General features: G+C 40.5%; 2 long non-coding RNA genes across 5 annotated transcripts in view; one reads left to right on the top strand and one right to left on the bottom strand.

Annotated features, from left to right (window-relative positions):
* The window catches only part of LOC310765439, a 126,125-nt gene that overhangs the window by 15,926 nt on the left and 85,291 nt on the right, over positions 1–24,908 (top strand). For all 4 annotated transcript variants that reach the window (XR_014549578.1, XR_014549579.1, XR_014549580.1 and 1 more), the window contains exon 2: positions 8,323–8,442. This is a non-coding gene — a long non-coding RNA (uncharacterized lncRNA). The remainder of the gene's footprint in view (positions 1–8,322; positions 8,443–24,908) is intronic.
* On the bottom strand, positions 19,358–24,704 carry LOC310765455. The gene is made up of 3 exons (XR_014549601.1): positions 24,456–24,704; positions 24,181–24,282; positions 19,358–19,771 (listed from the first exon to the last, which is right to left on the bottom strand). It is a non-coding gene; the product is annotated as an uncharacterized lncRNA (long non-coding RNA).

Genomic DNA, 24,908 nt, shown 5'->3' with positions numbered 1-24,908 from the left:
ATATGTCTAAAAACTGGGGGGAAATATATATCTTTGTTTGGGTCTCATATAATTCAGCTAGTGTTGATCACATTCATATGTGCAAATTGACATTCACCAAATTTTGGACATAAATTGCAACATATATGTAGAGTGGGTGGAATCTCTTTGTTTGTTGGTTTGTTTTTTGAATATTTTATTAGTTGAATATAAGAACAACATATAATCAAATACAAACAATCAAATACAGTTTTCCCCTACCCCCCCCAAAAAAACATCCCCAACTACATCCAGGTAATTACATTGGTAAGATAATCAAATAAAAAATTATTTCTACAGTTGCTGGTTTAAAAAATGTCATTTTTTTTTAAAAAAAGAACTATATATGACTTGCCTTAAAGAGTGGGATTTTGGGAAGGGGCAGAACAAAAATTGGAAATAAAGAAATAAATGAAAGCTTTGAAAATCACTTATCAGACGTAATAAGTTTCCCAGCTGCCCAGGAATTAGTCTGGTGAATTTACACATGCTGCACATGTCTCTCACTGCTGATTTTACATGTCTTGCAACTGACATTCCACTTACAACTAAAAAGTGTGCTTGTGGAGTTTTGTTCCTGAAATCCTTTGGTCTGACTCCTGTGAGTCTTGAGTGTCATTCCAGCTCCAGTAACTAATGCGGGTAGCACAGGTAGATGGATCTGACAGGACTGAGAACTAACAGCGTGTCAGACGCTTTTCTCCAATGAAGGCTATAGATCAGACCTAGGAATCTGCTGGAGCCGAAGAGGGTGACAAGGGAATAACATCCCTTTCTCTTCCATCGACAGGGGTAATAACTCCTGGCTCTCTAGGGACAGATTGTAAAAGCCAATAGCTAGGAGCTATGAAGCAGGGAGGGCAGAAGAATTGAAAATTAAAGAGGGAGTGAAAATTTGGTGTAAGGCTTTAGTGAGAGGTTGGAATAAAACATCAAATGTCACTCGTTTAATTGCCTTATTGTTGATGTAGGGGAGTCTTGAAATTTTAATTTTTATGACTTTAAACAGTCTAGTTAAAATGATTAAATAACACACTGTATTTGTGGGTAGGTCAACTACACACACATACACACACACATACAGCCCATGTGTTTTACATATTTGGATAGCTTTTGTGTACTCTGTTTCATTGCTTGTTGAAATAGTGAAAAAAAGGTTTAGGAAAAACCCCCACTAAAAATGTTAAGAGCTATTGCAAAAACGTAAATGCATAAGTTCATGAAAGTACAATTTCTCTCTTTCTCTGGCTATCTGTATGCATATGAGCACTGTGACATAGCATGCTCTGTGTATGCAGTATATAGTGCGTTAAATGTATTTAAAAGGTATTCCCATATTTTATTCATATTAGTAAAAGCATATATTTTACTTTGATTTCAGAGAAGCTACATAAATTCAAACCCGTTAAACTTTAGCCTGGATATTTTATTTATTTATTGTTTACAGTCTTTGTGTGTGTACACAAATCACAGCCCAAGGGAGTGATTTTATTTATTTCTGCAGTAGTTGATGCAATCACAAAGTTTTTAAGATACAGCCTTCAAACCACCTATTGGTTTAAATGTGGTTAGTCCATAGCAGGTTGTTTGAGCTTTTCAGCTTAACTCGGTTTAGGATCTCATCCTTGGATTGCAATTCTTGCAGATACTAATTTGGAAGTAAGCTTCTCTTCAAGAACTCTGGTAGGATTTTCAGCATTAGGTTATCATCCTGGGGCTCAGGGTAGTATATGTGAAAAACAACTGCATAACAGTATCCCCAGCAAATTAAATCAGCCCAAGTATTTAGCCTACTGAGAGGGCTTTATTGTGTTTTGTTATAATACTTCACAATGAAACAATCTTAAGAGATTTTACAGAACTGGCTGCAATCGTGAACGGACTTTCTCTGGTGCAAATCCCGTCTCTTTTAGAACAATTTATTCTAGAGTAAATGATTGCCACGGCATGTGTTTGCACATGTAACAGAAAGGCAGAACAAAGCAGCAATAATAGATCTGGCTTTGCCAACACCAGTAGCTGCAAAGTAGCTTTTAAGAAGTGATGTGCTCAAAGGTTATCTTTGTTATATGAGATGTACTTACTTAGTTTTTAAAGTGCGACTGGTGTTTAGTTAAATCTTTTACAGACTCAGTTCACTGAAGGTGACAGAAGTACTCACTTGAGCTCAATGAGAAGTAGACATGACAGTAAATTTTTCAGTCCCAGACAGGGGATCTTGTTATAGGAGTCAGTATGGGGGTCAGGGCAGAGCCTGTTGATGATTGAGGAAAAGAGAAGTAAATTCATTCTGCTCCAGGCACTTTGTCAAGTGCCAGTAGCTTACCATTGAGAACTAGTCACCCGTTCGAGTCTTACAGCCCTAGAGGTCACTCATTTGATATAAATCATAGCACTGCATAGGCTCAGCAACCCATTGCCATTCAGGATGAAAATAAAAAAGAGGAATGCAGCCTTCTGAATGGAAATGACTGCGAACGTCCCCACCACATGTTGCTGTTTAATGCAATATGCGGCTCGATATTGATCTCCAGAATCAAGTCATTAAAATGTGCAGGTTTTTTTGTTTATTGGAATGAAGCAATTAAATGGTTCAGTTATGCCAGACCTTACCTTTTCTGATGAAAACTATTGATTTCTTGCCACAGCTTTATAAGCGACAATGTTTTTGATTACTCTTGACAAACCTCCTTGGAGTGTTAATTAAAATTGTACCAGATGAGCAGGTGTGGGAGATCATTAGATTGCCCGGATCACACACCACACTTCATATTCTGCAGCCTTGCATAATGAATAGGGCACAAGAGGGGGAAAACAATATCTTAATCAGCAGAATTAGCATCTTTGCTTAAACCCCCCCCCCCTCCACAACCAACTAGGTGGCATTCAGTTTTACAGTACCGACATCCATCAGCTGTTGGAGAACTTCAGTGTCACTGACTACACTTCCTCTTTTATAATAGTAATTTGTTTCAAAGGACAAGTCTAGTCACTTTTATTTTTAAAGCACAAAAGATTACACTATACTAGAAAGGCAAGAGGCAGCATGAAAATAAACAGTTAGGATGAAGCTATGCATCCAATTATCTTTTTAATGCAAAAAATGCCATGAATTTTGCCAGAAGAAATATTTTAACATGTATTCTATTGATTTCTTGTATTCTTCTTGTTGCTGGACTAAATGTTTTGGTAACTATGTCATGAAAGACATTGATTTGGTTAGCTTTTGAAGTGAAGCCAACAAAGGGAGGTTCTTTTTTTAAAAATTTGCATCAGCAATTTTATTTTGTACATTTATCAAAATTGACTTTTTGGGGAAGGCATTATGACTGCAGTCTGATGCACACATATATACAGCCTAATTTTATGTGTAAGTTCAGTAGGGCTTACTCAAAGAAACCCACATTGAATTCTGGCATAAGGCGAGCCTATATCACAATGTATTTATTTACTCTCAATGTTGGTTTTTAAAATAGTGCCTGAAGTTAAAAATCCAACACAATCATGGTTGGAACCGAGGCTCTGGTGACAATGGAAGTTTGTTTTGATAGACAGCTTTGCACTGACAACCACACACACAAAATGACCAAAGACAAGGAAGGAAAGGAAGAAACACAGAGTATATAGCACAGGGGGTTTGGAGTGATGCAGAGGAATGTGTGGAACAGCTGCTCACAAAATACCTGCCTTGTAAGTAAATGGAAAGCTTCAGCTTCTATTAATTTGACTGGTGTGCTCTAGTCAACAGTAACGAAAATCCTATGTGATGTGCTTGCAATGCAGCCCCCATTACATTTGAATAGACAATTTGGGACTGCACTGCTTTTTCTGCTTTTTGAAGTGTGCTGTTTTACACTGTGAGCAATTGAGATATGACATAAAGAAGCGTGAGGTTTTGCAGATGAGTGCTAGCTTAGAATGACTATTATTATTTCTACTAATACTGTATTATAATTGTTATTATTTTATTTCTGTATGACCATTCCTCCTGGTTGGGAACCCAGAGTGGAGTACATCATAAATCAGATATAGTCAATTAAAGCAACATTACATTGAAACCAGTCTAAAAACTCCTGACATCAAGCAGAACCCAACTAAAACCTGTAATAACATATTTCAGCTGCTTGGTACCTGTAAAGGATGCAAGCAGTTTCTGCCTTAAAGTACCAAGTAGAGGCATGCCCTACACTCACCATCCCCTCCCCTCAAAAAAGGCTGGTGACCCCTACTTTACTTACATGGTCCACATAAATAGAAAAACACACACACCAATGCCTTTTAAATAGATAATTTACAACACAATTCTAGACATGCCTGCTTAGAAATAAGGCCCACTGAGTTTGATAGGGCTTACTCCCAGGTAAGTGGGTATAGAACTGCAGCCCTAACTGACCATCCCTTTTGACTTTTGTTGAAATGACATGCTTGTTAGTTTTCCATGGCTTAACAATTAGAGTGATGTGTTGAATTTTCCTGTATGATTATGCACCAGTTATTGAATTATTCAGCAATACACATTTCCTCAGGATCTTAAGTGACATACAAGCTAAGTAATAGAAGCTAAACTAATAGAAGAAGCAAAGAGGGAAGACAGTGGAAATGGCAGTGTTCACATATTATAAGGCATAAACCACAAGGTTCCTGCCCTCTCCCAGCTCACACTAAGGCTGTGTATATGCTTCTGTTTACTTGGCATCCAGTGCACTCCTGCTGCAAGTCTGGCAGCATTAACCACAACAAACCTTTATCCTGTCGTTTGTAATGAAATGCTACATTTTGATGTGTTTCCCCCACAAACCACATTCAATCTTCAATCTAACGTGTACAGAGCCTAAGAGGAAGGGAAACATGGTCCCTGCCTGGTTTAGTGTTACTCCAAACAAATCACAACCTGTAGCCAAATTTTATTATTGGCTTACAGGTCATTGGATGTAGTGATAAATCCAAGGTGGTGGTTTGCTTTCTCTGGGTGCAATTAAGCAGTTTTGCTAGTGCACAGAAAGCCATGGTTTATGGTGCACTGTGATGTGCAAGCACCGCAGGAATTGTTGAAGGCTGTCTCCTACCACAACCAACACGCTATTCTGTAACCTGAGCCCTTTTGTACACAAAGTTACTTGCCAAATCTGCCCAGTAGTACATGTAAGACAATCACAATATGCCTGCAGGTGCATTGTGGGGAATGAATAATCTCTGCTGGCTCATGGAGAATTAACCTAACGACAGTCCTTAACATAGAATGTCCATGTGTGGGATGGGCTAGGAGAGGAATGCAGGATTATACCCCAGGATAGTGGTGGTGATTTCTGGCCCCACAATCTTAAATTCTGAAGTAAAAAAAGAATTGTTGATGGAAGCACTAGGTACTAACGGGAGCTAAGCTAAGACATTTTTGCTGTCTGCTGCTGAGCAGCAACCCCACATGGATCCTCAAGTCAAGGTGCATTAGTTCCCTCAATGAACACATGGGGTTGATATTTTTGACTAACAGTGCCCCTGAAGATACACAAAGAGAACATTTTATTTCAGAAGGAACATGGCTACACTATCAAATAGGGTTGATAGGACCCTTATCACAAAGAACTGAAGAGGGCTAAAGATAACTTCACTATAAAGTATATCCTATGGGTTTATAAATGCTATGCCCCCACTCTGCTGCCTTTATCCACAAGGAACCTATCCTATCCTTGTTGAGGGAGGAGGGTGGTTCAGGTGGAATAATTATGCAGGGTTAGTGATACTGCCAACCTCCAGCATCTGTTTGCCTGAGTTTGTCTAATCTCTGCCCTGGGTGCAATAATGGGGATTGGAATTAAGGTCTTCATCCACCACTAAATTTCTTAAAGCAACCTTCCAAAAAAATCCATAATTGCTGACCAGGTCTATTAGGGCTGCATAACCTACTGTGATGACAATGCTACAAAAATTCAGTGCAGCACATTGTTTTATGTAGATGGAACAGTCTATAGGTTTTAGAATATCAATTCCCCCTTTTGTTTAAGTAGAGCTCCATTGTTTTATTTATTACTAAATTGCTCTTTTGTTGCTTCCTGACGGTTTGATTTGTTGTGCCGGTTACATATCAAAGAGCCAAAGTCTCTTGGAATGAGTGGCTCTCTTTCATTATTCTTCGAGCCATATTGAAAACCATTCCTGTCAGCTGATACTCTCCCAAGTAGCTTGGGAGAACTTTGGCATAGTTTGCCTAACCTTACAAACAGTAAAAGCTAAACTCGCCTTTGATTAAAATAATAATAATAAAGCCAGAGGACTTTGGCACAGAGCCATTAAGGATGCAGGTGACGTTTGTAACAGGCTTGACAGAATATTTCGCAAAACAGTAAATGTTCTCCTGAGGGTCCCTCAAATGGGCTGCGGCACTTTGCTTGTACTTAACATATATCAACTGTCACCCAACGGCAGTCACTGCTGAACTGAGCACAATGGAACATCCAGATGGGCTAAACAAAGTGAGCAAATGTTCAATGCTATTAAAAGCTGTTTACATCAACTTCCAGTATTTCATGTGGTGAAGTTTATATTGTGTCACCTCTGAGCTGCTTAGCTCCATCCACTGCCTGCCGACACTTTTGTAAACTATTGTTGCTTATGTATGAAAATGCTGTACGTGCTACAGAGCATTTAAACAGCAGGGAACAGTCCATTGTATGCTAATTGCTTACTCCCAAGTATTTTAAATGATCTTAGTTTCTAGTTAGCAGATCTCCTTTGCAGACTTCTTTTCCAGCCTTACTATTCTTCAAACCAACCATCAGGATTTGTTTTATTTTATTTTTCCTCCCACTTGCAGATCTGCACACACTTTGTGCCATATGCAAATTTGCTGTGCACAAGTAAGATGATGTCGGATGAGATGGAATTTCAGGGAATGATTCCCCATAATTCCCCATAATCGTGTTTCTGTACTAGAAAAAGCTTAACCTGTTGAATCCCAACAGGCAGATATGCAGCTATAATATATACATAGGAAAAACTCTTGCAGAATTACATAGCCAAACTAGTACTTCACATTTTCTGGAAGTTGATTTGGAGAGATGTCTCTTTCTCCTTAAGTTGCTTATTGTTCCATCCATTCTTGGATAAGTGCTGCAGCTTAGTGGCAGAACAAGTGGACCGTTATTGAGGTGGATGGACTAATGAAGCCACCCAGAGTGGCTGGGGAAACCCAGCCAGGTGGGCGGGGTACAAATAATAAATTATTATTATTATCATTAATGATCTGGCTTAATCTAAGGCAGCTTTCCATGTGCCTTCATTATTGGAGCCTCTTCCATTACCTTTTTTAAAAAATGAATTTGCAGTTGGGGGGTTTCATCTGTTTTTTATTTACACCAAATTTCTTTTTAAAAAGGCTGCCTAGTTCATGATTCCTGGACATGACTGCTCCAGGTTCCCACTTTTGCCAGCAAACTGTATCAAATGTGTGTGGATGTATGTATAGGTGCTATTTCACTTTTTTGAAAAATGAAATCAAAGAAAGAAGAGTTTGTCATTTTGGGAGGAGTAGGTGCGTTTGGGAAATGTGTAAAGGTTAAAAGAAGGGTAGCAAGTAGGATAAAACTGAAATGAACTAAAATAGGAGTGCTTGTCTGCATACACAATGTGACTTTGTTCAGTCCATTACATAGAAGAGATTTATTCTGGAGTGAGCCATCCTGTGTGCTTGGAGAGCTCCAGTTCTGCTTGCTGCCCATTTGCTTTATATAAGGTCTGTACCTTCAAGTGTATCAGATTGTTCCAAAGCCTCTGCATTCATGCTTGACAGAGGTCAAACCTCGTGCCTTTAGATGAGCCCTTGGAGCCAGTTTGTCAATCCAAATGCAAGCTGCTCAACTTCCTGTTTATGCCTGTGCTGAGTTACATATCCGGACTTCCTTGCCTTCAGCTGCAGGTTTTTCCGTACTCCCTAGGAGATCCCTTCCTTAAAATGGTTTCTTATCATTTAAGCAGGCTGCTGGAATTTTGCTAATTCCTGTTTCGCTTAACACATGTGAAGTTCTGCATCGGCTACACAGGCCATATAGTGTTACGAAAAGGTGATTTAAATAACAATGTACGATCAGAGAGGGCATTAAATGCAATATTTTGATTACCTGTTAAAGGCACTTCCTGTAAACTGACCTCAAGTTGCTATCAATGAAAGTGTGATCTTGTAAATTTAAGTTGTAGTTAGGATTTTGCTGATGACCATTTTGTGTACCTTTAAAAAGACTATCCTTGCACCTCAAGGTTAATTTTGGCTGACACTACAAGTGGTTTTAAAACTGATAATCTCTCCACTAGATGCTGATGCTGAATCCTACTAGTACTTGTTCCTGCACTTACAAGCTTGCCATCTAAAATTAAACACTGGGAGCAAGCAACAGAAGAAGAAGCCTAAGCTGAAAGAGACAAGTTAGCCAGGTGAGCAAATGCAATTACACATGCTACACCTTTTCAGAGGTGGCCTCCCAGTTATGGAACTGTATTCTAAACGTGATCCATCAGGCCTCATCCCTTGGCAGTTTTACGCAGTCCTTAAAGAGCCATCTTTTTATCATGGCCCTTGGGAGCCAATCTGTAAATTGGTCATTTTATTTTCTATTGTATACTATACTGACTATATATTGTTGGACGGAGATGTATATTTCAAATGTTTAAAGGGAATTACTGCTGGGTTTTATGAATATGCATTGATATGTTGGGAGGCAGCTTGGTCTAAATTGAATTGAATTACTATACCAGCACCTCAATTTTTAAGTGTTATTGGAACAAGCAAATATCCAGCATTGAATACTACACTGTCATCAAATGTTGTGCACAAGGCTAAATATTTACACTGCGTATATTAATATGAAGGCAACCCACCACTGAGCAAAGGTGTCACGTTTTAAGCCCTGACCCTTTGTATAGAGTCAATAGCCTCTGGCAAAAGGTGCAAGAAGTGATTTTTGAATAAATAATTCAGCTGTCTACAGTGGAAGTACCAAAGGAAGCATTGTATACAGAAGAGAATTTGTCTAAGCAGTTAAGCCAGCTATAGGGGTTTGGGTGTGTGTGTGTCCTTGTACCATCTAAATAGAACAATATGTTGGTGCAACGAAGGGAGGGAAAGCGTTAAAGCAGCTTGGTCCCTCCGGAAGTTTTGAACTACAACTCCCATCAACCCCAGCTGGCATGGTCTATTGTCCAGGATGATGGCAGTTTTGTCCCTAACATCTGCTGATCACTAGGTTGAGGAGGCTACCCTCAATTTCATAAATTTATTCTTATATATAGATCTTATGTTCCCGACATAAAAATACAAGATGGAAAACCAAAATAGCTATCCTCATCTGTCTTTACACACCCCTGCCTCCATTATTATTATTATTATTATTATTATTATTATTATTATTATTTATTTTGTATACCGCCCTATATCTGCAGGTCTCAGGGCGGTTCACAGGATAAAATCACAATATATATAAAAAAACCAAATACATAATCAAAATAAAAACAAAAACAACCCAATAACACCCCCCCACACATTTTAAAAGGGCATTGGATGTCAATTAGCCAAAGGTCTGGCTAAAGAGGAAAGATTTTGCCTGGCGCATAGTTCAGGGGTCGCATGACTACGTTATGTTTGCTATCCAGATCCATCTCTCTTCTCTGTGGGTCTTCCTGAAGAGCTCACAATTTGGTGTGCACAGTGGGGAATTTGTGACTGCACAATGAAGCTTCCTATCATATAAAAGAGAACAGGAAGCTATGAATATACTGGGCTCCAGGGAGTGTTCTGATTGTGGCCGTTGTGTATAGACTTGCACGCAGAAAGGAATAATTATTGAACTTAATGACTGTCGTGTTATCTTAAGAGATGTTCCTAATGAATATAGAGTAGCTTTCAAACGTAAGTGTTCGGGCTCCACACTGTTTAAATAATGTTTGATTGATCAACTGCAATTTAACCAATTAAGTAATAATTAAATCTAAACAACTAAATTTAAATAACTTTGCATATTGCCAAACCTGATGTCCTCTGAGATTTTGAAGGCAATGTGACATAGCTTGCAATTTAATAAAAAGGTGTCACTCATTGGAAGGGAAGCTTAATATTTTATTTTTCATTTCCTGTTTCCTTTATGCAGAACTAAGGCTTTAGTTGAGTAACGTTAAGATCTGTAGGGGGGGCTCTCTTAATATTTTCCCCACCCTTGGAACTGTGGAGGCTGGGAGAGCTTTTTCTGTGGCAGCCCTTAAATTGGGGAACTCCGTCCCCATAGAATACATCTTGCATCTTCACTGTGCAGCCTTTGCTGTATGTTAAAGAAGCAGCTTTCCCCCCTAGCCTTAGGTAGTGAAGGTGACTTTGGATAAATTTATACCATTCTATTCCATTTGGAATGGCTTTATGTGCTTTATAATTGCAACTGTTTTATCTTATTTTAAATACTGCTAAACCACCCTAGGACCTTAGGGCATAGGGTGGGTAAGAAATCAATCAAATAAAAAAGATAATTGTTGTTTAAACTGATCAAATCTATATGTGCTAATAAATATGGGATTTCCTTACTGATTTTTTTTTATGGTATAACTGTAACTTTTCTTGGCCAATAACAATCAAGATTGAAATCTCTCCAAAATGGCACTTTATACCAGTAGATAAAAAGAGAAAGTTTATTTTATAAAAGTATTTCTATATTGTCACATTTTGAGTAGGACTAACATTGGATACGAAGGGATGCGGGTGGCGCTGTGGGTTAAACCACAGAGCCTAGGACTCGCTGATCAGAAGGTTGGCGGTTCGAATCCCTGTGATGGGGTGAGCTCCCATTGCTCGGTCCCTGCTCCTGCCAACCTAGGAGATAGAAAGCACGTCAACGTGCAAGTAGCTAAATAGGTACCGCTCCAGCGGGAAGGTAAACGGCGTTTCCATGCGCTGCTCTGGTTCACCAGAAGCGGCTTAATCAAGCTGGCCACATGACCCGGAAGCTGTACGCTGGCTCCCTCGGCCAATAAAGTGAGATGAGTGCCGCAACCCCAGAGTCGGTCACAACTGGACCTAATGGTCAGGTGTCCCTTTACCTTTACCTTAACATTGGATACAGTCATATGTAATATAAAAGGCAAGGTGATGTGGAAAGTAAAAAACTTCACTCCATTATCACTGTCTTCATTCTTATTTATTTGACAGATATATACTGTAAAGGGACCCCTGACTGTTGGGGCCAGTCGCGGACGACTCTGGGGTTGTGGCGCTCATCTTCCTTTACTGGCCGAGGAAGCTGGCGTACAGCTTCCAGGTCATCTGGCCAGCATGACTAAGCCGCTTCTGGCGAACCAGAGCAGCGCACGGAAGCGCTGTTTACCTTCCCGCCGGAGCGGTACCTATTTAGCTACTTGCTTTCAAACTGCTAGGTTGGCAGGAGCAGGGACTGAGCAACGGGAGCTCACCCCGTCATGGGGATTCGAACTGCTGACCTTCTGATCAGCAAGCCCTAGGCTCAGTGGTTTAGACCACAGCGCCACCCGCGTCCCATATATACTGTACTCCCCTTCAATTAGCACTTTATTAATAAAATATAATAATAAAGCAACATAGAACAATTAAAGAAAGCATTAAAAAAAACAATTGAGAAGATAAATGTTACATCTTCAGTTAAAAGATTGGGAAAATTAAATTGGTTTTCATCTGGCTCCAGAAAGATATCACAAAGTCCAGCAACAACATGCAGCTTCTTTGGGCAGGAGTTGGAGCTCCCCAAGATGTAGCAATGGCCACCAACTCAGATGGCTTTAAAACGAGATTAGACCAATTTATGGCACATTAGGCTCTCAATAGCTACTAGCCATGATGCCTATATTTTGCCTCAACTGTCAGAGGCAGTTCCTGGGAATTACAAACAGAATGGCATCCACATACTGCTTGCTGGCTTCAGATTGGCAAAATTTTGGAAGCAGGATGTGAATGGAAAAGTTATGGGCTTAATTTTCAATACTGTCATTTAATATATATAGTAATACCTCCACGAACGTCTGCCTCATCTAGCGTCCATTCCAGCGAAGTACCGGAATGGGTTACTTCCGGGTTTGCTACTTGCACATGCGCATAAGTGCTAAATCGTGCTTTGCGTGCATGCGCAGATGTGACGCTTTGCCCTGCATCCTTTTTGGCTAGCATCTGGGGCTCCGGAACAGATCCCAGTCGCAAAACAAGGTACGACTGTACTGCTGACCCTAAGGTTAATTTAGATGGACATCAGAGGTAGTAGAGTCACCGCAAAGTGGCTTGGGGGGACTGAATAACTATTGGTTTCAATGCTTTAGCCTAATCATAGACCATTTTAAGAATGTGCTTTGTGTGTGTCAGAATATTCATATGAAAACATCATCCAGATTGAAATCATATCATCTTGTAATGACTTCATTAACTCTGCCACCAGTTCAGCAACCCTTTTTATTCCCTTTCACCCTTTGTTTTCTGAAACATTTTCATGATGATGTTGTTTTTGGTCAGAAAAACGTATGTTGCTAAATATGGTTTCTGTTTTTTTATAGTAAAACCAACAATAACAATGAGTCTAGCTATTATATTAACAATTAGTGCTGATCCCACACACGGCTTTCATCTCCTGGTCATTTGTCATAATGCTTATATTTCTGTTGCAATGAGGATGTGTGATGCCTCTCTGAAAGCAGCTGGAATGAAAACAAACACATCTACCAAGTTTGGCAAGCAAGAGAACAGAGACAGATTAATTTGTTGTGTGCTTCAAAGGGTTCTTCAGAAAAAAGTTCTTTCATTGATGGTGGAATGGCACACCATGCCTGTAAGCATGGAAAGTCTGAGCTGCATTCTTAATTTAGTACCGTGTGGGAGAGTTGATGGACGATGACAGTAATGTTGGTTTTACTTCTATTGTAAGGTTCTTTGTAAAAGAGCAAGTCTCAGTTATTAATCTGCAAAATCTTAATTTCTGTGGATTAATTCTGAACACACATATATGCACACACTGCTAAACCTCACTTCTAATGCTGTGCAATTTCCCAGTGCATTTATACAGTTGTCTCTATCGGAGGTTAAGTTTTGTTTCTAAACTGTGCAAAGAAGAACTGAAGAAACTTCTATTTAAAACAAAGTTCATGGAGTTCAGTAAGTGTCCCAAACAACAGGAAAACAATCCTAAATTATTCTAAGTCTGCAATGTACACACTTACCTGGGAGTTAGCCCCACTGAACTCACTGGAACTTACATATTGATTCATGTTATTAGAAGAGAATTTGTCGCTAGCACACTTCACTTTGATTTCCACTCCACCCCGTCCAGTTGATTATTTTATGTCATTTTGGTAAGAACTTGGCTTGAAGTTCACAGGCAGCACAAAACATGTAGCTACAAACAGAGCCCTTCATCAGTTGAAACATCTTCCCTTCAGGCTTTGGGATAAATAGACTTCTCCGTTTACCACTGACACGTGTGTGAGGAACAGCCCATAACATGATTGAACTCCATTGATTTTTCATAAAAGTTTAATAAGACGATACAGGTCAAAAGCTTTGCAAAATTTGCAATAAATTTTGGCAGCTATCTGAACTAGACTTTGCTGCAAAAGCTGACATAAGAGGAGTGAAAGTGTTGGCTGAGACTATGAAAGGTAATGAGCACTGTGAAACTTTTGATCAGCTTTTTAAAGACTTTTGTATTGACTGCTGTTTCTCAGCAGATTAATTTTTTTGTTTTGTTTAGAGGAGATTTCATTCATTTGATAATATCAGCATATCTCCAACAGCATGCATTATAAAAGCACCTTCCTAATAGTGATGTCCCAAAACACTTTGATGCCCAAGACAGACTATCCCAATGGTGGTCAGAGTATTAAAACTAAATAATTGACATTTTGCTGCCTTTTAGTGGTATTCCAAAACATGCTGTCTGAGGTGAACTGCTTCTTCCTGCCAAATATTTGGGATGATCCTGCTCCCTGAATGCAACCTCTCTTGAAGTGCAGCTTTCTGTGGGAATGTTGAGGAAGGTAGGATATATTGATTAAATATTATTCCTCCTCACTCACATTAGTGAGCAAGCAGCAGAGCACATTCCTTGCAGCTTGTTGGAAGCAAGTTGATGATTCGTTAGAATCATTTAAATTAATCAATCCAGTCTGGCTTGTCCAGTCTGGATTGTTCCTGGTAAGTTTTCCTTTTATTTCCTCTTTAAAATAATAATAACACGACAGTCTTCTTTAAAAGTAAGAGTAAAGTTTTACTTACATTCAGTTCACAGCAGTAATCTGAAGGCAGGCTTTATCTTGTGGTTACAGTTACATAGTCAGCTTTTACATGGTCAGCTAGGGTCATGCCCATCTACCTGGTCACACACAAGGGGAGGAGACTCCAGAGCAGGTATGACAGGAAGTCCTCCCTGTCTGGAGCCACATTCCCCTGTGTGTCCACTCTAGGCAACAGGAAAATATTGTACTTGACTGCTTCAGGGATGATACATCCCACACTTTCTTCATGTTTTACACAAGCTTAAAGCAGCTAGGACAAGGGCAGTCAACCTGTTTGGGACTACAAATCCTGTCAGACTCAATCAGTATGGCTGGTGTTTGGCAATGATGGAAGTTGGAGTCCAAAGCATCTGGGAGACTTTGCATTGGCTATCCCTGATCTAGGACATACGTACTTGCACATTATGGCTGCCAACTGGAGCCCATTTTTATATAGTTCCATGCGGGTGGTGATGCTTCATGATGATGTATTTGTTGTGTAATGACATACCATCCAACCTGGGCAATTTTCTCCATACCAGCACAAATGCCCTTTGCCATGAGGTTTCATGAGAAATGGAGAAAATCACTGATCCGTGTGGTGATTAATAATAATGAGGAGGAGGATTCCACATTTAACAGTATCAGAAGCTGTTAAAGGATCATGGTTATACTCCCCTATCTTGTTTCTGACAAGCGTTACCAATCAGGGCAACCAAGGTGGTGGTTTCAGTGTCATGGCCGGGCCTGAGACCAGTCTGGGATGGATCCAAGTAATCAGTTTCCTCCAAGTATTCCTGAAGCTGGACCACCATCACCTTCTTGAGCACCTTGCTCAACATATTTGCCACTGGGTGATACATAATTAACACTTCTAGACCCAGGGAGGTCACCTGTTATATAGGTGTGTGTGTGTGTGTGTGTGTGTGTGTGTGTGTATATATATATATATATATATATATATATATATATGTATATGTATATGTTATATACTTGTAAGATATAAGGCAATGTGGGAGTTCAAGGGGGGGGGGGTAAGTGAGAGAGGGATTCGAACCGCCAACCTTCCAATTAGCAAGCCCAAGTGGTTCAGTGGTCTAGACCACAGCACCACCCACTGAATGGTTTGAGTTTCTAACGTACACTTCTTCCATTTTACGTTTTCACATTTAAATTGCTATGATTGGCTTTGTAGTGGACAGCTTAGACACCATAATATTTTTTCTCTCACACCCTTCCCCACCCTCCTTGCCCTTTCAATCATTTCCTACTTTCTTTACGAACTTGTCATTTAGCTCCTAAAAATATCCGTGTTATCAGGGTTCAGACTCAGGGCTTTCACTGAGAGACTATTGTTTGCCAATAATTAGTTTTGCGGTGCATAGCATCTGAGTGGCTCCCTGGTCCTTCTGAGCAGCCTATTATGCTAACTTTCAGTTTCCTGACTGGTCTGCCAAACAAGCACAGATGGAGATAGAAGGAACTTTTGGCTTACTGATAACAGTGATGTTCCCCTTCCGACATCTACACAGAAAACATGGCAGTTTTCGCAGAAAACCAGCGTGTTGCAGAAAACAACCCATAAACAAGCAGAGGATACAAGCGCTAGCAGGAAGGAAGGCCAAGAACAGACAAAAGGGAAACAATTTTGTTGCTAGATGTTGAGATGTTGTTTTTGAGACTCTGAAAATGTTTTGCAAAATGTGAAAAAGGCATGGCCTTTAAAGCATCACGCTATCTTAAAGTTTATAGAGGTGGCTTCACAGTGCTCTTAGCGTATTGATGAAAGCCTTGCTGTCTCAGTATTGAAAATGGGTCTGTCGTTATGGTTTGCCTTGAAGATTAGAATTGCCCGATTAGTATCCAGAATTTGACAAAAGGAAGGTTCTTGTTTCTTACTTTGGCTGTGGTTGATCCTCCGTATGGTTCATTCACCTGCAAGGGTGGCCCCTGAGAGGCGTGCTTGGTAGATTGTGTGGCGACCAGGGTCAGCCCAAGACCATAGCTGTCAAGTGTCCCTTATTTGAAGGGACAGTCCCTTATTCCAGCGCCATGTCCCGCTGCTGTCCCTTATTGATGGATGTCCCTTAAATGTCCCTTAAATGATGTCTCTTAAATTTCAAAGGAAGCAGCTCCTCTCCCTGCTGGCCAGGGAGGAGGGAGGCTCCAACTGTGTTGCTTGGCTGTGTTGCTCACCCAATAAGAAGTGTAACAACGACTGGGGGGTGGAGCTTGCATGCCTTGTGTGTGGCTAGTTAATGCAAGCTGAGGGGGTTTTTGAATGCTGGACACCATTTTGTTGCACATGCTGCTGCAAACTTTGCAGTGCAAAGCCAGGCCGGGGAGCCATCTTAAGTTGAGGCTGCATAGGCCTTGTGGTGCATGTGATTCAGATTCTAGTCAGTTGAACCTCTGGTTACAAAGTTGGTTGGACAGTGTTCTCGAAGCTACCAGCATGAGTTTGACCAGACTGCAGGAGGACAGGAAGACTGGAGTGCCTGGAACAGGTGAGGCTGCAGGTCCCTTATTTTGGCTGCTGGTCCCTTATTTTCAAGGCTGCTGGTCCCTTATTTTCAAATCTGTAAGTTGACAGCTATGCCCAAGACATTTTGCTGCTTGAGGTGAAGGGGAAACTGACACAACCACACAGCCGCTTTCTATCTACAGAAACTGGGAGAACCGGCAGTATAATCTTACAGGTGACATGACAGCAGGCTTGCTCACACTCTGCTTTTTAATCTGTTAATATACAACCTTACATCTTCAGTGCCCTATCATTCAGAGAAAAGATACCCAGCAGTACATCCCTTGGAACTCCTCAGCTCTCATAAATATATACTGGTATATAGTCTGTAGAGGGCCTTCTCAGTAGTAGCTCCCGCCCTGTGGAATGCCCTCCTATCAGATGTCAAGGAAATAAACAACTATCTGACTTTTAGAAGACATCTGAAGGCAGCCCTATTTAGGGAAGCTTTTAATGTCTGATGTTTTATCCTTTTAAGATTTATTTATTTATTTATTTATTCATAATTTTGTTAGGAGCTATCCAGAGTGGCTGGGGAAACCCAGCTGGGTGGGCGAGGTGTGTGTGTGTGTATATATATATATATATATATATATATATATATATATAATAAAATTTATTGTGGGTTTTGGTTTATTTTTATAACTGCTGTTATTGTATACTGCTCCGATCTCCTTAGGGGGAAGAATGGAATCTAAATTATTTTTGATATCCAGCTAACTTGTGAATGTCAATATGAAAATGAGCATCTGAAATGAGCATCTTTATCAATGTAGCTTTTTCATTTGATTTACAGACACGAGAGAACCAAGTGCCAGGTGAAACTATGCTTGAGAATGCAATAATACAAATGGTTTCAAAGAGTAGTGTAGAATCTTATGTCAAGGGTACTCGGTGATGTCCTCACTTCTTAAAGTTGGATTAAACATTTTGCAATTATTATTTTTGTTGCAAATAATGTTTTGGGCCAACAGTAAATATTTATTAAGTCTCCCCCCCTTTCATGAAGAAACACTTTATTTTTAAATGTTAAAAAAGACACACCAAAATTTAAGTTGAAAAGAAAAAAATACAAAACTTATCTTGATCTTTCTACGTGTTGCTATGTATTTGAGTAATATGTTGTCAAACCAACAGCATTCCTAAGATGCATTAAACTAATATTTCATAAGAATGCCTCAACTCTGATGATGTATTAATGTAATACATCGTTAAGGCGCCATTGCTCTTATGACATATAGCTCAAAATATTCCTATACTATTGAAGCACTACCTAGGGCATCTAGATTTGCTCAACCTAGGAAGGAAGAAAATGTTTCTAACGGCTAAGGTGTTGAGTTTTTGCAAAGGGGGATGCATAGAGAAATGCAGCTGAAAACTAGATGTATCTGGAGGAAGCAATGGCATTGCATAGTTTGTGAAATAAAAATAAAGAACAGCCAGACTGAAGTTGTAAAATTCCTAAATGCCAAAATAGGAGCCGGAAGATTTGATCCTGGCTACTCTTTTTTGATATTGCACAGAAGCACACACCTTTTTGTGTAATGTGCAAAGGGAAAACTGCACATTAGCATGGAATTTACGCATCTTACACAGATTTCAGTATTGGTGCCTGTAAGTTTTATCCCAGATGTCAAACAGCAGCTTTGTGGAGCTTTGGGGAAATTGTACATGAGAAAGGATTAAATAATAAACACACCCCAATCTGATTTGTTCACTGCTGTAGGCTACTGCTATTATTATTATTTTTAAGAAACTGAGAGATCCTAATCATAAATCTGCATCACACATCACATGTGGTTGTGCTCTCACATTGTGTAGAAAATGAGCAACAGCCTCTTCTCATGGTACCACAAGTGGTATAAACACACAGCAGTGCCATTAGGCATGGACTTGGGTCCAGCTCCCCAGCTCTCAGGGAGGCCCAAATGAGGCACCCTGGTTGTCCACGCCCCCTCGGCACTGGGCTGAACCTGGGATAGCCACACGGAGCGATCTCTCAGCAAAATGGTGGTGCTGTTACTGAAATCCCAGTAATAGCTGTTTAGGTGGCTGGCTGACATTTTGGAAATGCAGCCTAGAGGACGTGAGTTGGAAACCTGGCGGGTGAAACCAGCTCCAGTGTAGAGTGTGGTTGCCAAGTGAGTAGCCAGGAAGGAAGAAACCATGGCAAGAGGGGAGGTTGGAGCACTGCAAAGGTACCAGCAGACCCAGTCTGGTGCTCCTACCATGTGTCCACCGTGCCAATCTCACCGCCACCTTGTACTCCCCCTTCTCTGTTTTGTCATGCAGCAGTGGTGTGGGCCAATGAGGTCAGGTCAGCACCACACCCTGCTACTAACAGGGCTCTCAAACCTGGCAGTGCTCCTGCAAACAAGGGGATGCAGATCCCACCGGCAATTGTATAGAGTGTCTGAAGCCATTCCCCAGAACCAGTTCCACTGAAATAAAATGGACTTTATTCCAAGAAAGAGATGGTATAGCTGTTAGCATCACTGTATTATTAGTTGTATTGCTTGTACATACGGTGTAACAACACAGATCTAAATACGCTGACATGCATTTTTAATTAAGTGAAAACCTGCAGCGCTGTGGTGCATCTTCTGCTGTTGCTGAACCATGGGCTGGTTGCACTAGTGCTGTGCCGATAGCTGTCCTCCAGTTTCTGAAAAGCCCCCCCCCCCCCCGAAGAACAGGATTTTCATTATTTGTTTTATTCTTAGGGCACTTTAGAATTTCTTTAGAATTTGCTGGGTGTAGAGGTTTGACTTCATCACTGGCAGGTGGTCAAGGGTGGTTTGTTGTTGTTGTTGTTTTCCTTTCCAACGAACTTTGCAGCTTTCCTTGACTGCTTATTCTTGTTGATCAGAAATATCTCCATGGGAGGAATGATCTCATGATGTCTTTTCTTGGGCTTAAACTTTTCTTGGGCTTTAAGTGTGGTCACCCAGGGAGGCTGCAGATTGCAGACTGCTGCTGAGATGATTTGTAAAATGAAAGAAAGAATGCTCACTCTCAACCACCTTAAAAATAAAGTCAGTGTGACCCCCTTAAAAAAAAAAACCCCAGGAGAATTTCACCTCCCTTTGATCATTTTCTCTGCATTTGAAAATTACAAAGGAGACTCTCCCTTCCCGCCAATTCATTGCATGAATGACAATTCAGGTTTAGATGACCCTTGGGGTCCTTTCCATCTTTACAATTCTATGATTGACAGAGAAAAGCAGACAGAAATGTGGGAGAAACTTTTAGCATACTTCTAGGTTGCACATTTAATGAATGCTGGTAACAGACATAGAGCAGATGAATTGCATTGGTGTTTTGGCCATACCCATCATGTCTGCCTCTCAAGCAACAACAGCTCAGACTCCAGTTGTCCACCAGTTGTCCACCTGTGACATCTCTACTCTTGCAAGATTTATGAGGATTAAAAAGGGAATATATGGCACTCTTCGCCAGTGTGGTGTAGTGGTTAAGAGCGGTAGTCTCGTAATCTGGGGAACCGGGCTCGCGTCTCCGCTCCTCTACATGCAGCTGCTGGGTGACCTTGGGCCAGTCACAGTTCTTTGAAGTCTCTCAGCCCCACTCACCTCACAGAATGTTTGTTGTGGGGGAGGAAGGGAAAGGAGAATGTTAGCTGCTTTGAGACTCCTGAAGGGGAGTGAAAGGCGGGATACAAAAGCAAACTCCTCCTCTTCTTCTTCTTCTTCTTCTTCTTCTTCTTCTTCTTCTTCTTCTTCTTTTCAGAAATTTTGCATTGTGTGCACAATTAAGCTTCTAAACCAGAGTTATACATTAATGTCTATAGTAGCCTGTTAGTTATAGCCAAGATACTTCCCTCTGGAATATTGAGAGAGGGTGTTGTGTGTGTTGTTGGTGGTGGTGGGTGGAAACTTACTTGTCTTTTTAGGCGGTGGAAACATGGTAGGCAGACCTACCTTGAATGTGTGGTGTTAGTTCTGTGAAAAGTGTTTGGCTGCGATATAGCTCTTTTTGTTCACAGCCTGGGGGACTGGTACAATTTCCTACTCTCTCTCTCTTTTAAATGACATGAAAAAGATTGCAGTTAAGAAGCGAAGGAAGAAAGATGTGTCTTTGCTTTTCGGTTTTCTAGTCCTTGCCTGCCTTCCACAATACACCTTTGCAGATAACAGAGTAGTTCAAAAAAGTTCCCTCTACCAATGTTGTGTGTGTGTGTTGAGGCTTGTTTGACTTTGATGGCAACTCAAGTAGGGTGGCAGTGTTACAAGTAGCTGTGATAGGTCACAGGCAGCTTTGACAGCTTGGCACATTCAGTGACGAGAAGCAGTTCTCCAACCTAACAGATGCTGCTCTGTTATTCCCTTTGATCACTACATGGCTGCTTAAGAGGTAATGCCGCTGCAAGTGTGTCGTTTTCATTACGGCGGCGAACTACTTCTGATATCAAGTGAAATCCGCTGGGACTGAAACGGCGGTCTGCATTACATGGGAACGAGATGTCTCCTTAGGGTATATGCGCTAGACATAATAAAAAAAAATCCCTCTTTACCCAATGATCCAGTTTCTTTTGGGATGTTTATGTTAAAAAAGGGAGATTAGCAAAAGACACCCTATTTGGGAAAAAGTGAAGGTTTTGTTTTTTGTTTTTAAAAGATATCTAACAAAAAAAATGCTGCTTTCATTACCCTCCATCGGTGGGGTGTGGAATGGCTCGGTAAAAATTTGTGGAATTTATATTAAAGAAAATGCAAGTGATTCACATAAGAATGGCTTCTGGTTGTTTTAGAACATGACATTCCATGTTTTGGGGGCTTCCTCTTCACAGTAGTTTTCATCTACCTCTAGAGATAGAAAGCAGGTAATGAATAGTATAATAACCAAGGGAGAAAACTAAACCTTCCTTCAAAAGAGACACTTTAGGCCTTCCCACAATCCTGGATTTTGCTTTGAACAGCAGAACCCCATCCCATATTGAGCGCTGCTTGGGAAGTATATGGAGTTTCAAAGGTGGCTTTCAATGGGGCCTAAGACCTGCCCAAAGCCACGACTGGTTCCAGAAGGAGACAAGTGCCATGGTGTTGCCAACACCTGTTGGAATCTGGACAGAATCTTCAAACAAAACCATCCTGTGTTCGTAGTGCTGTGTGACTAAAGGGCAGCACTGGAATCGAGAATGGAGCAGGTCTCCTTTGGGTACTGGAAGATTTTCATTATTTTTTAAGTGATATGGCATTCAGATAACAAAAATAGTGTGGCTTGCTTGCATGCGTCATATGGCAGAGGGCTGTTGGGTGCATTTTCACTTGGTGCGCCATATGCGCCTGCAGTTTAGGGGCCCACTGGCGGGTGCAGTTATTGTAGGTGCTCCCCAAAACTGCGACATCTCTAGAGGAATTTTTGACTTGCCCTTTTTAAACAGCAGAGCCCATGCCATCTCATAAACTGCTTTTTGAAAGCCCCCCCCCCCGACTTTCAAAAGTGGTTGCTGTGTGGTAACAGGAGCTGCTGTTCAAGGAAACCAAGCCAAAAGCCCACTTGGATGCATGGGATGAGATGAGTTGCATAATCCCAGCATGTACTGATAATGTAAGTGACAGAAGCAAGGCATTCTTACTCCTGAAGTATTAATAGGTAAAGGTAAAGGGACCCCTGACCATTAGGTCCAGTCGTGGCCGACTCTGGGGTTGCGGCACTCATCTCGCTTTATTGGCCGAGGGAGCCGGCGTACAGCTTCCGGGTCATGTGGCCAGCATGACAAAGCTGCTTCTGGCGAACCAGAGCAGCACACAGAAATGCCGTTTACTTTCCCGCCGGAGTGGTACCTATTTATCTACTTGCACTTTGACGTGCTTTTGAACTGCTAGGTTGGCAGGAGCAGGGACAGAGCAAGGGAGCTCACCCCATTGCGGGGATTCGAACCACCAACCTTCTGATCGGCAAGTCCTAGGCTCTGTGATTTAACCCACAGCGCCACCCGCGTCCTGAAGTATTAATATGTAAGCACTATTTGTGCTGCATGTGTAAATTGGTCTTAAATTGGTCTTAAAACTGCTCAGTTCTAACTCCTAAGGCAGAGTTTTCCAAACAGTATGTCGCGAGGTGTTAGTGTGTCAGCTGCAGTGTTAGCTGTTTCGTGCGAACGCTCCCTGTGCTCCCCCTCCCCCCGGGCTGGAAAGGGGTTAGTTTAACCTCCGGTTTGCTAGTAAAACTGAATTACTGTGTTACGAAATGATGCATGTTTAAAAAGTGCGTCACTAACGTGAAAAGTTTGGAAAGCTCTGCCCTAAGGCTTTTCTTCCATCGACTTGATTCAGTATGAGAATTATTTCCTGGCTTAAACCTACAGATGGGACTGTCTCTGAAAACAGCCCATCTCCTTGGTATAGTAAAGGAAAGTGCTAGCCTTCCAGCCAGATGCTGTCATCTGGACCCATGACCTTATCTTTACTGTTAGCCAGATTACTCTTCAATCTGATCACTTCCAACCGTTGCCTTTCCTGTTTTGACATTCTCTGGCATTTTCTTTATTTAAGGCCTGCACAAGTTCCTACCTTGCATTTTTCATTCTATTTGTGGGCCGTAAGAGCACATGGTGATGGCTACTTCCATGGTAGCCTTGACACCTTTCATTTTTTGTTATTATTATCGTTAAATAAAATTTAATACAGTCTCCACAAAAATAATAAACATAGCATTGAGTTTATAGTAGATAGCAAATTTCTGCCACCAGTTTCACAAACATCTGTAGAGAGCCTACAATGAACTTCAGTCTTTTAAGATTCTGTAAAATGACACCCTGACACCTTTCATGAAGTTGATCTGATATTCCAAAAAGAAAGGAAAAACGATAACGAAAGAGAAGGGAAGAAGAGCAAGTTTTGAGAGACTGAAATAAAGGTGAGATTTTAATTAAAATGTTTGGAATTGGAAGGGGAAGTGAGTGAGCAACAAATGTCTCAAATATTTTAGAATGCGCTGAAATGCAATGCACTGATGTAGAAACATAAAATTGAAATTCTCTTAAATTTGGTAACATTCTTTGTGAAAGCTTCTTTGCGGTCTGACACACTACAATGTAGGAAAAGGCTTTAAACTTCCAATTCGTCCAGTTTATGATTCTTTAATTTTGCATATCAAATAAATATTAGATAAGATTCAGAATTCGGCAAAGCATTTAAGTTTTGTCACCCAGATTTTGTCAAAATTTAAATTCTGAATATGACCATAAAAACATGAATATTATTATTATTTATTTCTAAACAGCTTTTAATCCAAAATTCACAGGTCAATGTACAAAATATAAAACCATACAAAATAAAACTATAAAAACATACACTCATACCTCGTGTTGCGTCCACTTCAGCTTATGTGTTTTTGTGTTGCGTCCCGCGTGTGCGTACGTTAAATTGTGCCGCGTGTGCAGATGCAGTACTTCAGCTTGCGTCAGTTCCGTGTTACAGACGGGCCTCCGGAATGGATCCCATCCGTAACATGAGGTTCCACTGTATGTATAAATATAGGCTTAAAACATGCAATAAATAAATATGCAGCAGAGGTTAATTTCAAAGCAGTAAGTGAACAATAAAGCTTTATTGGCTGAATTCATGCCAGAGGCCTGAGTAAACAAATAAGTGTTTAATAAGAGTTGGAAAAACAAAAATGAGGCTGGCTGTACCTCCAGTGAGAGGAACTTGAATTCTCTGGATTTCTTTGATTTTTGTAGGCATCACATTTAAATCTCATATTGTCAGAAATAAAATACTATTGCATGTCATATTTCAAATACTAAATAGCAAAGGCAATCAGATGCTAATACCTCTGCATGTCTTGTCTTAAGGACTGTCAGAATACTAATTTTGACATGTCAGCTGTCAAGCACTATCAAATGGTAAATACCACTGTATGTCAGCTACCAAGTACACACATCATTTGCCATACTGCGGACATCAGACATCAATATGGAACCAAATAAAATTGGATGCTAAATAGCCAAAATAAATATTTGTTAATGTTGCAAGATAAATATTTCAAAGAGAATGTTCAAGGAGGTTTTTTGCAGCAAAATTGTTTCAGTTCTATTTCATTCATATTTTCTAACTTACATTTTAGTTTAAAGTTAGGTGTTGTA

This window comes from Podarcis filfolensis, assembly GCF_964270895.1.
Source record: "Podarcis filfolensis genome assembly, chromosome: 6".
NCBI lineage: Eukaryota > Metazoa > Chordata > Lepidosauria > Squamata > Lacertidae > Podarcis > Podarcis filfolensis.
Note: the sequence above shows the minus strand (reverse complement) of the source record. Positions and strands in the feature narration are given on the sequence as shown.